This window comes from Apteryx rowi, unplaced genomic scaffold, assembly GCF_003343035.1.
Source record: "Apteryx rowi isolate R43461 unplaced genomic scaffold, aptRow1 scaffold_161, whole genome shotgun sequence".
Lineage (NCBI taxonomy): Eukaryota > Metazoa > Chordata > Aves > Apterygiformes > Apterygidae > Apteryx > Apteryx rowi.
In genome coordinates, this window is record NW_020447875.1 from 427,062 (window position 1) to 440,272 (window position 13,211).

General features: G+C 40.6%; 1 long non-coding RNA gene across 1 annotated transcript; it reads left to right on the plus strand.

Moving 5' to 3' along the window:
• The first annotated feature begins 26 nt into the window (after nucleotides 1-26).
• LOC112963136 lies at nucleotides 27-11,997 on the plus strand. The gene is made up of 4 exons (XR_003252511.1): nucleotides 27-420; nucleotides 2,620-2,670; nucleotides 4,754-4,876; nucleotides 11,462-11,997. It is a non-coding gene; the product is annotated as an uncharacterized LOC112963136 (long non-coding RNA).
• The last annotated feature ends 1,214 nt before the right edge of the window (nucleotides 11,998-13,211 follow it).

Here is a 13,211-nt window from a genome sequence, read left to right on the forward strand (position 1 = left end):
ACGCGCGTGCGTAGGGCGGCGCGGGCGAGCGGAGCCGTCCCGGCGCCTGAGGAACCTCCCTCCCGCTCCCGCCCCAGGGTCCCGCTGGGCGGAGGCCCCGCCCCCAAGGGGGCTCTGGGAGCGGGGCGAGGCCGAGGCCATGGCTCCCCCCGTTAGAGCGCGCGTCCGTTAGAGYGCGCGTCCGGCTGGCTGCTCCCTCGCGTTCCCCCCCTCAGGTCCCGCAGCCGCAGGCGGGCGGGCGGGCGCCGTGCCCTCCGGGCAGAGGAACGGGACGGGACGGGACGGCGGCAGGAGCCGGGCGTGATTCCCGGAGGTGATCCGGGAGCAGGCTGTGGCCCAGGGCAGCTGCGGTAGCTGGGCCGCGGAGTTTCCAGGAAACTTCGGATCCGCTGCAGAGCGCAGCTGCTGGGCGATGTGCAGGTGGGTAGTAAGCTCACCGCAGCCCTCAGCCTCTTCGTTGTGGAGTACTACTCGCTGTACATTTTGTACGAGTTGTTTAGTCACTGAGTCGTTTGGGTACTTCGCCGGTGTTCTGAGTATTCCTTAGGTCAGTAAATAACTCTTTGGGTAGAGTTATCGTCTTTTCTGCCATTTCTTTCGACTTTATGCCGAGGATGTGGAAAAAATAAAGTCTTAGACCTGGCACAGGATCAACAAGTGAAGCTTGCCTCTTTGGAATGAATCATCATTCAGTCTTCGACCACACTTTGAAATTTTGAGCGTACTTTGACCAAGAGCAAASTGATCCTCAGGTGTGAACTTCAGTGGAGAACTGAGTGGATGGCAAACACTCACTGTCTGATGTGGCTGCCTGAAAAATACCTTTTACGAGAGTTCTGCCAAAGTTGTATACAAAGCTCGCTTCAGCATAAATCTGCTCGGAGAAGTGGCATTGGAATTGAAGGTTTGCTTGGTCGTAGGGCTATTTAAATCTTCTCAGTTTTTTAGTCTGGCTTCATTCCTACACATCTTCAACAGAAGCATTTAATGCTATTTAGCTATAGATATTTCTGTGATATTCAGTAGTGTGATGTTTAGGCACATCACATTTATTAATGAATTAAACTTTATAACATCACAAGATAAGGATTCCTTTTCCTTACTGTTGACAGTAATAAATGAGAGATGATACTTGGTTTGAAAGAGTCACATTGGAAATCTATAATTATGAACATAGATGTGTTTCCAATTCCTGTGTCTTAACAGCATCGTCTTGCCTTCCTACAGTATATGAATATGATCCTGCAAAATGATTCTACAGGCCCTATGGTGACCTCAGATTTGCAATCCTGTGTATACAGCAGCTCATAGACATAATTCTTAGCTGTTATATTAAATTAATCTGTAAAGCTAAGAGCATGATGGGGCACAACTGGATCCTGCATAACAGATCTCTTAACACATACCTTGCTCCTTCCTTTGCTGTGTTGACTCTCCAAAGCTATTAAATGTGAAAAAGCAGGAAAATATTATTTTAGTAACTCAAATAAAAAGACATGATTCGAAACACACACAGCGAATATACACACTGAATAAGAAGGAACCATTTTTATGTAGTCCCTCTTGAAAATAAAGCTGCATTTTAAGGAATGTGGCCTGAATTCACAGCTAATGTAATTCCATTGGTAGCATTATACCAGGGGTTAATTTGTCTCCAGGAATTTAAGACAGGAACTCATAAAATATTAGTGAAATAAGGGGAAGCTTGACTCACTAAACTAATAATGTTTAAATTTCACACATTGTAAAGATGCATGGAGTGCTGGCACATTAAGCATGATTTAAACTATCAGTTTGCTATCGATTTTTCACTATAAATATGCCTAAAAATCCCTCAAACAGCCAGTAAGTCATGCTCCCCAAACTGATGATATAAATTGGAGGAGTCAGCATTTATGTAACAAAATCTCCTGAACACAGAGTGGTTCCATGCTACAGTGAAGCAGAAGGAGGGTTTTCTCAACGAGTAGTTATCCCTATATTGCATGCTACAACAAGTGCCTAGTCCTGCTAACTGGTTGATTACAATCTGTACGGAGTGCACAAAAAAGAGTGAAAACAGAAGTTTGCTGTAATGTAAGCCTGTGTGTTAGGGGGCGGTTGTGCAAACTGGCCTCCTGATTTTGAACACCTGTGAATATACTTCCAAAAAGTCACTAAGGGTGATTCTGGACCACCTCTGTGGCTGCCCTCCAGCCCAGACTTGCCTACATGCAGGCAGCCGGCCTGGGAAGGACAAGCAGCAAGCAGCACACTCTGCAGCACGTGGGATCCAAATGTGCCATATTATCGTGCCATAGAACATGCCCCCACAACCTGTCTGCCAGGCCAGAAGAGAGAAGCAGAAGACTGTGCATCATGCTTGCTGGTCTTTGAGAGGTGCTTTGTCACAGCCGCCTAAGTTTTCTGCTCTGTGAGGAGCGGCACAATCTTCCCTTTAGTAATGGACACATGGATCTGCGTGGTTAGGCTAACCAAAATATGGGACTTAACAGTCCTGTTTCTTTGTTGAAGTTAGAGATTGACTTGTTTTGTTTGTTATGATTAACCCTAGTAAAGCATTATGAGGTTTCAAAGTTTGTTTCAAATTTAAGTCTGTTATATGTGTTTTCCATTCAGGAGACAGTATGAAGAGAGGAGCAGATTAAACAACTCGTGAAAAATGAAACGGTAAGCAGCAAAACAAATAAGCAGACCATGACTAACAAGTCAAAGGTTTTACTGAGAAAAATTCTAATGAATATATATGTCTGGTACATGTTGTTTGTGTATGTGTAAATTGTGTATATATGTATACTACATGTCTAATCCCACCCAGCACGACCATGCCAGCACAAGGGCCCAGTTCTCTGCAGATGCTGCCATTGTTTTCACCACCACAGTTTATTATCTTTCTGTAGTCAAGAAAAGGTTGTAAGTGCAGTTCTGACAGCATATACTCTTTTCCCTATAGGAATGCTCTGTCATTTTAACATACTGGTTTCTCAGAATTACTTGCTGAGTAATGTGGTCTAACACTTAGGTCCAGCTTCTCATTAGTTGTCTTCTCTCAGGCATTTGCTAGAGAAAGGTCTATGTCTCTGAACAAAGGAAATGCTATACTGCATTTACTCATAACTTCATGCAGTTTGGTATTCTGTTTCCAGCTGAGGTCAGTATTAGATGTGGATTTGTAACAGGAAGATATAACAGACCATTCTGAACAATATATATACAAAACAGCTTTTGTCTTCGTTTCTAAGTTCTTAAACATTGTGGTTTATATATAGTCCTTAAATATTTTATACTAATAAAATTTACTAACTGCAGGTTTTCTTATTATAATTAATAAACCATAAGACTTTTTAAAACCTTATTTCATGGTTGGCCTCAGAAATACCTTCTGGCTGAGGAGTTCCACAGAGCAAATATTACTGGAATAAGAATTATTTCCTTCTATCACCATAGGTCCGAATGCCCGTATATATGTTTATGAAGATTGGTAAGAGGCAGCAGAGTTTTATGCTAAACATATCTGCATGTTCAAATACAATTAAGTGTTCTTATTTTGCCCTCCTCAGAGGCACTTTTATTATGTAACAGTTTTTGCTGGTTTGTTTTTACTTTGCATAATATTCTCCTTCTCCTGAATACTGTAAAACTCCACAAAAGATGCCACTATAGCAAGAAAAAGAACTTTAAAGGGAATCTGTGAAACAAATTTAGCCATTATGTACTAATTGTGAATGTGTATTGTGTCAGAGTTGACTCCAGAATAGTTAATCTTTGTCATTTTTTAATGGTTTTAGTGGTTAGATCTGTAAGACTTGTTTTTTCCTTTGAAATATCATGCAAAGACCACAGATGATCTAATATTAATCTGCAAGATCAGGTTAGGCAAAGAGGAAAAGATTTCAGTTCTTCCATTATAAAAATGGTATTTTTATTTCAGGCATCATAGTAAATTTGTAACCAAATAGTTATTGGTTTATTAAGGTCCCATTAAAATGAGTTATGTATTTGTACATATTTAGGAGGGTATGGCTAATCTGAAATTATAATGAGAGATGCTCGTTTAAGAAGTGGCATCTGGTGAAAATAGGCCTCTGGTGCTTTACTGCACAAAATTGTATGCACTGATAGTTCCCTAGGATTTTGCTGCTGCTGTGGGATATATATGGACGATTACCTCCTCCCCATTTATGTTATCACTTGTACCATGTATTGACACATTTGCCATAATTTTTCCTTCATTTGTCTCTTCATCTGCCCTTACTCACTTTAATTTCTATTTATTTTTAATTTATTATTTATTTTTTAGACATAAGGCAACAAGTGCATTGGTCAGTTTAATCAATAGTATATCAGTGTGTATGTAGATATATAAATGTATTTACATGTATGTTTTTGTCTGTCTGATCTCATTCCCTCCCTGAAATAATATTTGAACATCTTGACCAATTTAAACCAAATTTAAAGGGGGTGGGGTAGCAGGGTAGAAGTCTTAGATATTGAATACCTCAAAGTTTAATGAAAATAGGCAGCAGAGCAGAGGATAGAAATCCTGTTCATATTCAGCTGAATAGAAAGGTTGCAGCAATAGCTCAGTCCTTATGAGGTCATGTAGACATTTAAAAATACATGAAGTCAGGGAGAAATTTTAATCAAAGTTCATATCTTAGTAGACACCAGAGCATCCAACTAATCACACAGCTCTGTAGGGACAGCATGACTCATGGAACTGATTTTTTTATTCTTTCCTACTCTTTTACAGGTTCTCTCTGCCCTCATTCACTGCCAAAACCTGTTCTCACAAAGGGTTTCAGGACAAGGGATGTAGGAGGCTTCAGAGGCAGGGCAGTATCACCTGGTGACATCGAAATTTGCCGGYCATAAGGTAAAGAATAGGTGACAAGCTATAGTTTAAGCCTGCAGTCTTCATCCTTGAAAATTGCTCACTTGGCTACTTATATTAGAGTCCATTATGGGAAATGGAATGCCACTGAGTGATTCAACTCACCTTCTATAGGCACAGAAGGTATATGTGGGTGTCAAAATCATACTGTTGTTCTGAGCCAAGACCTGGGAACTGCAGGAGTTCTAGGGACCCTCCTTAGACACTCCCAACTCATCTCTGATTTCTGAATCATTTGGCTTTCACTTAAGTTCCATTTCACTTAGGTTCTAAGATAGGAATTCATTTTGATTTTTCTGAAAATACTCAGAAACAACAGCCTGAATCTAGAAGGTAAAGTCAGATTTTTTCTCTTCAGTGGAGGGAACTGCCAAGAGCTGGACTTAGCATCAACCTTAGCTGGTACATCTGTACAATACAGGGAAGCCTAATGCAAAGGTATTATCTCAGCATAGAAAGCAGTACAGTTGCACTAGCATGATGCCATGCCTGAACCAACTGAGGTCAAACTTAGTTTCAGTGTTATAGTGACAAACCTGATTCCAGAGCTAATATTCAGTTTCATTAAGTCAGTCTTTTACATTCTGAGGATGTATAAGCTAAAGAAAAGCTCACAAAAAAGGACAGGAAACTTTCAGAGTTTCTCTGTATATCATATTTTGTAATTTTTTAGTCTGCAGCAGGATTTTCTCTCCAGTGAATATACTGAACTGTTTGTCACTGTCTCCTGTGTCAATTTATGAAGGAGATTCTCTACCCTATTCTCTACCCTACTGTGGAGAGGGAAATTGCCTAGGTTTTGTTTGTTGTATTTTTTTTTTGTTGCTTGGGAAAAAAAGTTGCAAGACTGCATCACGTAGCAGAACTGCCTATGTCTTTCTTCTATAACAAGGTATTTGTTACACGGATTCACCATTTAAAATCTAATCATGGGTGTACATTTCTTAGATCTTAATGAGCTTTTCTTGCTCATAAATTAAGTATTCATTTGGTGCTTCTTTTTTTTTATTGTTTTCATTTCATATAATTTCCATTGTCAAATAATGTACATTTTGTCACAAAAGAGAACTCATATAACTGTTTCCTCACTGATGGGTTGCTGGTCTTCCATCCAAGATTAGTGCTTAGAAAGCAAGTTGTATATCCAGTGAGAAGTCATCATCTTTGGTTATAAATAGTCTCTGTTCCGTAATAATGATAGTTTTGTCTTTGATTTGGCTATGCATATCCTGTATCACTCTTTAACTATGTCTAACTTTTGCATAGTAAAATTATATCTACTATACTTAAGATTTAGCTTTAAAGTATAAAGGATTAAGCTTTAAATATAAAGGATATTTTCTACATGAGGCTTAGTTAGAGCAGAATCTGTTTCACTGTAGCTGATCCAAAATACTTCTCTGTTTAGATCTTCCAATGTGAAATAGAGTGACTTTATTGGGGATTTTTATTTTACAATTGAATTACCCCATAAAACCTGTAACACAAAATCACTTTCAATTCTGCATAAATTCTGCATGCTCAGTAATTTAAAGGCAGAAATCTACTACAGCTGCAGCAAAATGTGGACAATATTACACATCAGAATCCTTTTATTCTTTGTCATTTTCTATTTTAGTATCCCATGGAACTTGCAAATTCCATAAATACCGATGTTGAAGGTTATACTGATGTCTGATTTATTCAGTGGTTGTAGGATTACCCCTCTCAGGCCCCCACTTTGAGCAGTTCAGAACTTAGAGTGTTGAAGCTTCAGGGGAAAATAACAATCTCTTGTGGAGCCCAAGGCATCCAGTGAGTTCAGCAGTATATCCAAGGTGAGGGCTGGGAAGAGCATGGTTCCAAACAAGGTCAAATATGCCCCAGTTCTTCCAATAACTGTCTCCACTGCTACTCCCTCCTAAAATATGAAGCTGTAGTTCCTGGGTGAGCAAATGACAGAGGGCAGCAGTGAGAGTGGAAGGATCCTGTTTAGGAGTGTAAAGTGATGGAGAACATGGAGGATGGATAGAGCTGCCTGATCACTAGCAGGTTTATTATGTCTGAAATATTATAAAGGCAGTACAAAAATTGCAGGAATCACATATCTTATCAGGTCAAGAGGTGAACTGAAGGCAGAAAGATTTCATACCTGTCATTCATGTGCTTGTGTCTGTTGAAATTGGAATTCAGTGGAATTGATATGTTCCCTAGAGAAATTTAATTAGGCTGAATCAGCATTTCCTGACAGAACACTATTTCACTGAAATATTTTGACCAACATTATACTTGAGTTGCAAAAATTTTCTGGAGCACAGAACTTGTTTAACTATTGCAGCCATCAGCATTCTGCAGAAATAAAAAGTTATCAAGGTTACCTCATAGCCACAGTCTACTAGAAGACCATTTATCTTCAAAACTGTCCCTACTTTTTTCAACCAAAGTAGCATTCGGTTAACAGAGATATAGATTCAAAGAAAAAAACTTTGATAAAAAGCAATGAAACTGTTCAATATCTTTGTCTAAATATATATCAAAGAAATTCAGGAAATAAATGTTCTGTCATGTACACACATCCAAATTGTGGACTTGTATGCAAGATTCAGGACTGTGCCAGGTTGTATTTAGTAGGAGAGTGTTTTAGGACATTGCTTGGAAAAAGACAAACCTTTCCCCATTCACATTCATTATCATCAAGCAAAAGTACATCCTTTAAAACAGAACAGTTTTACAAGGTGGCTGAGCATTATAAAGGTGAAGAATGAATAGAAGGGTTGTCAGAAGAGTGGCATAGAGACCCCTAATATCATATCTAAATGAAAGTATTTTTATTTTTAAACAAAATATATCATTTTAGCCAATCATGTTTTGGAGCAGAAGATAAAAATCACAAAGTTTCGTCTAATCAAAAAAAATTGTTTTCCTTTGAAAATACTGCTTTGATGAAGAATTTTCAACTGGCTGTGCTTGATAGCAATTCCACAGTAAAGGCTGCATGAGATTTGCATTTCTAGCAGGAGTGAATTACTATGCCTGTGATGTGAGATGGATCTAAATGAAGTAATGTGAAAAGGATAATATAATGACTCTAGACATCAGGATTTTGGTGAGGATTTACATAGCAATTTCCTAGCTAAACCATGGCTCTGGTGGTGGCAAAGGCACTTTGCTGTATATGGGAATGTTTTAAATATTATTTATTTAAACTCACATTATATGTCTGCTACTTTTAATTTTGTTACAGTGAAGACCGATAAACAAAGATGGTCTTTATTGAAGGCTACTGAAATCAAGGATAATCTTTCCTTTGATGTCAGCAGCCACTGGTTTCAGTCCTTGCCTATGTTATAAACTTCAGTCTGAATACCTAGGCAGTTACAGAAATTTAAACAGCTAAAACCCCTGAAATGCATTACAGTAACATCAGAGTATGCATGTTTTAAGTTATTTGTTAGAAAATAAATAATATGTATTAATGCACACTTCCTTTATTGAAATTTGTTTACATGTAAAAATATTTACATAGATGTTACGCAGATCATTGCTAGGCGCAGATTTAGCTAAGGCCTATAGATGCTGGCATATCCTCCACCTCTTATTAGTGTGGTATACATGTGCCAGGTCATATGATGTGAAAGTGACTGGTGACTGCGCATATCCACTATACATATTGCAACTGGACCAAAATCCCTGTAAACCAGGTTAACAGCCTCCATATCTCATTTTATTGCCTCTTCCTGGTGAGATTATGGCAGGGCCCCGAGGGCACCGCAAGCCTTCCCCCTCCCAGCCCAGGGCTGTCAGTCCCTGCCCCACAATGGCACCCTGCCCAGCCAGGGGCCCCCCCAACCCCCACCCCGGCCCCAATCCACAGGTGCCTGCCCAGCCTGGCCTCAGTCCTGCTCTGTCCCCGCTCCATCCCTATGGCGGTGCCCAACGCTCGGGCTGGGGCTGCCCCTGGTGCCCTGCTCCCTCGTGGGCGGTGGGACAGGCCCAGGCTGCCAGGCCCTGCCCTGCCATTGCTGGGAGCTGCTGGCCACATGGGGCCCTGACAGATTAAGTCATTCTCCATAGGAGTCCTGGATGTATCTCACCTTGTGTGCACAGACATGGTGGGCTCCAARGGCACTTAATGCTCAAGTCTGGGAAAAGTAGCTCAAGATATAAAAGAAGGGAAGAGAAGCAGCTCAGATAGGTAGTTTTCACATCACTATTTTCTGTCTCTGGCTGCGCATTCTCCTTTTTCTGCATGGTAAGCAACCATGAGAAATTTAATGTTTCTTGAGTAGTATTAACATGGTTTCTGTCTCATTATATATATGTGTGTTCCTGTAAGTAAACAGGTAAATACAGAATTGCTGGCCAACAGCAGAGTGGACAGAGCCATGACCCCAAAGGAGGCAAAACTTCCACAAGTTGTAACTAAAACAGTGCTTGAGACGTCAAATGGTTGTCATTTATTAATTGCTTTAAAACTGTTTTCTGTAATATTTGTAATGTGTTCTTAAAGCATGGCATTTGCTGCTCTCTTGGCATTCAAAATCTTTTCTGCATTTGGCAGAAGTAGCAGTACATTAAACACAAAGACTTCAGGGATTTTGAAGATTTTGAGTGATCTGGACTAAGTGTGCTAAACTTGACGTTACCTTCCGAGCGCTTTTCCTATATTCTCATTTCTCTGTCCTCATTCTATCCTTGCCTGAATAACTAGGTAATTGATTAACTCTTAAAATGTGCTATGTCTTTTAAAATTTGCTCATAAATGCGGCCTGAGGTGCTGGCATGCACAGGAAAAAAAATGGGTATCATAAAGCTACCTGTCCCTCTTGCCTCATTTCCATTTATTGACAGAAGCTAGGGCAGAACACTGGTGTCCCATCACTAAAGTGTAGTCTAGGGCTTAATTACTAAGTACAGCTAAAAAAAGTGGGTAGAAAGTTTGCTTAAGTTAGCTAGTAGCCTGCCAGTTTGCACTTTCTGTATAGTGGTGTCAGTCAGTTTACAGGGAAATATCGGTTACCTAAGAACCTCATGGAGAAACATGGAACTTGAGAAGGTAAGTGTGTCTGGCACAAATGAAAAAGGGTTTGGTGCAGAAATTATGAAAAGGTAAGGGCTGTTATTCTGGGGAATCACACTCCTGATGCTTTAAGAAAGTACTCCACTGCACACCCTGGCTATCTTGCTTAAAGGAGTATTACTAAATTAGAACTCTCACTTACTGCTTGAAATCTTAAGTTACTGGTTGTTTTGTTTGCTGGTTTGTGGGGAGGTTAATCTTAGAGTGCTGTGGCTGAAACGTGTGTAGCAGGAAACTTTTTTAGTCGGCTGACTTGGGTCATTTGGCAGCTTTCTATGTACAGAAAACAGTTTACCTGTTTTCTTATGTAAAACCAGCTGTAGCTAAATTTTGATATGTGTACAACAGTTTTCTTCTCCTATTGTTGGATACCTAACTTTAGATATTCTAGACCTGACTTTTAGAGATCACAAGGACTTAAATTTCCTGTTGATTTGGTGGAAGTCTTAGGAGTCCTGCATCTCAGGAAATCAAGTAGCTCATGCCTATCTTTGAGAACTCAGATTTTGTCTACATAAATATTGGAGAATAAATGCAACTAATATTGGTGTAGCATTGCTCTTCCTGCTTGTAATGGTTGTCAGGTATATTTTTGCATTTGAGTTTAGAAATCAGGATATTATGGACAGTTGACTGTAGAATAACCTAATGTTGAAAAAATTATGGGTTCATTTAACTTAAATGAAAAGATAAACAAAAATTGATTGACATTTAAGACCCTCAGTTTCAAAAAGAAAACCCACAAACTCTTTCCTTTTGAGAAATATCAAGCTTGTTTTCTGAGAGGGGATAGACTGAGGAGGATGGGCAGTGGTATGGACGTCTTACTGCTTGCCCTCCTTCCCTGTTCTCTTTCCACGTCTTCCTGGACACCACTCACGCTTCCCACCAGGGACAGTGAGAATCCACTTCAGGAAGGATAGTACCTTCTGCTGCAGAGYTTGTTCTCTGCTTTAAATAAGTTTTTTGCCATCTGAAATTCATATTTTTGGCTGCAGCAGTCGACTACCACATGAGTCATAGCAGGCAATGAGAAGTCTGGGGAACTACTGCTTAGACTGCTGCTTCCCAACTGATGTGATACGTCTTCTTTTTAAAGTTTGGATTTGGATCAAGATACCAGCCAGTAAGCTCAGATGGTTTTATTCTCTTTTGTTCCATATCACAGCTAGGATATCAGCTGTTCATATTGGCTAGATGAAAGTGTCTCCAGTGAGTTTTGTATAAGGAAAAGTTAGAAACTATTGTAGTAGGTTTAAAGAAGAGTCTTGGGGTTTACCTTGAAGATACAAAAACTAACTGCAACTTTCATCCCCCCCCCTGCCCCTCAAGGGGAAAAGCTGTTAGAAAAGACTCAACAGATATATATATTCGCTTATATTTGCTCTGGTCATTGCTGATGTCTTTCTGAAGTTGATTATTTACCCATTTCCTTTTAGGAAAATTTTCCTTTTAGTCCTTTTAGGACTGCTGTATGGTTAATAAGAAAATGTGTGCTATATTTGCAGAATGTACGCAAGAATTCTTGTGTGTGGTGTTGAACAGCTACAATCTCTGGGATGTGGCTGAAGAGCAGTGGTCTTGTGACTGTCCAGCTGATCCAGCAACATTCTGTTTTCAACAGAAGAGAAACAGCTGCAGTGAGCAACTGGACTCTCGCACTAAAAACATCCTTCACAGGATGGAGAAAGAGCAACTGTTGGTAAGACTAAGAAAGAGGTTAGATGTAAAAAATGGAACATGATGTAAATCTTCAAAGACTACAGACTGTATATATTCTGAAAGAAGAAGGATACTTGTAGGCATTCCCTGCTTCAGTTTTCTTGATGGAGTATGCAAACGTGTTGAACAGGAGCATGGTGCCATATCCCCATGCTTTAGCCATCCACCAAGCATTGCTCTGGATATTGGAAACTGGAAGACTGCAGAGACTGAGAATACATGTGTGAGTGTATATTTGTACTTGCAAGCAGTTTTATCCTATAAAAGCATAGAGGCTCTTTGCCTTGCAATGACTTAATCAAGATGCAATAAATATTAACAATAAGAACTATTGGCATCAGTTATTCTACTTGAAAGGAACTGTGTGCTAAGGGGAGTTTGATTACCTTGTTGATATTACAAATTCATGAGCCATTGTCAACAGCCAGGAAGATCAAGCTGTCATGTAGGAAGAACTGACTGTCTTCAAAGACTGCATAGGAGCAGGATAGTATTTGATAGTATGAACAGAAATGGTATGTCCTTAATAAGAAGAATTTCTTCCATATGCAGGAAATACGATAGGAGAAGACTTAGCTGACCTGATTAATCACAGGATGGCAGAATGACAAATGTAATGCTACTGTGAAACAGGCAAATACTGTTCTAGGCTGTTTCAAAATAGGTATTTCCAGTAGGTGTTGATAAGGGTGTCAAGGATACTAAAGGAAATGAAGAGGCTGTCCTGTATGGATGAGATGAAAAGGCTTGTTTAATCTGGAAACATGAAGACTGTAAAGGAAATTAGTTTTCTCGAAATGCAAAGGAGACAAAAAAATCGGGATGGCGGGGGAAGTCATAAATAAGTTTGGAAATTAAATGTTTTTTAAGCACCAGAGCAGGCACCATCATGCCTGATGATGAACTGTTGGAAGAGAAAAAAATTACCACCYTTTGAGGTAAAATTTGATCAGTGTAGAGGAAATAATTTATATCAATACCAAGAGAGGCTGGTATTGTGTGCCCCAGGACACTCACCTGTTCTATCCACCATCAGAAAAGCTGAAGCTTGCACATAGTGCTACTGAAAAAGTTAATTTTTGTTGTGGTTTGTCTAAGCTCAGCTTTTACAGGCGAGCCAAAGTCAAAGAAGGCTGCAGCTCTCCTGAAGCAGGGAGCAGGGCCTGTGGGAATGCCAGGGCCTGCCAAGTGACATGGAAGGAAAACAAGGCCCCCAGACCCCCAGCTGCAGTGAGATTTGCCCAGCACTCGCTCGCTGATCCCTCGTGGGCTGGCCTCTGAGATTACGAGTGCACCTAGCCCTGCTTTGGCTAGGCCACTCGCTCTCTCACGTGCCACAGTGGCTTTTGGCACTGAGAGAGGCCGGGGGAAAGGTGGAGGAAGGATGGCCGTGCTCTCCCTTGGAGCGTGCACAGGAGGCGAGCGGCGAGGGCGAGCCGCCTCCCCCCGAGGCCCGGCCGGCTGTGCCGCTCCCGGAGGGTCCCGGCCGAGGCGGGAGCCGGGAGTCGGGCCGCGGCGCGCCCGGCCAGGCCGCTC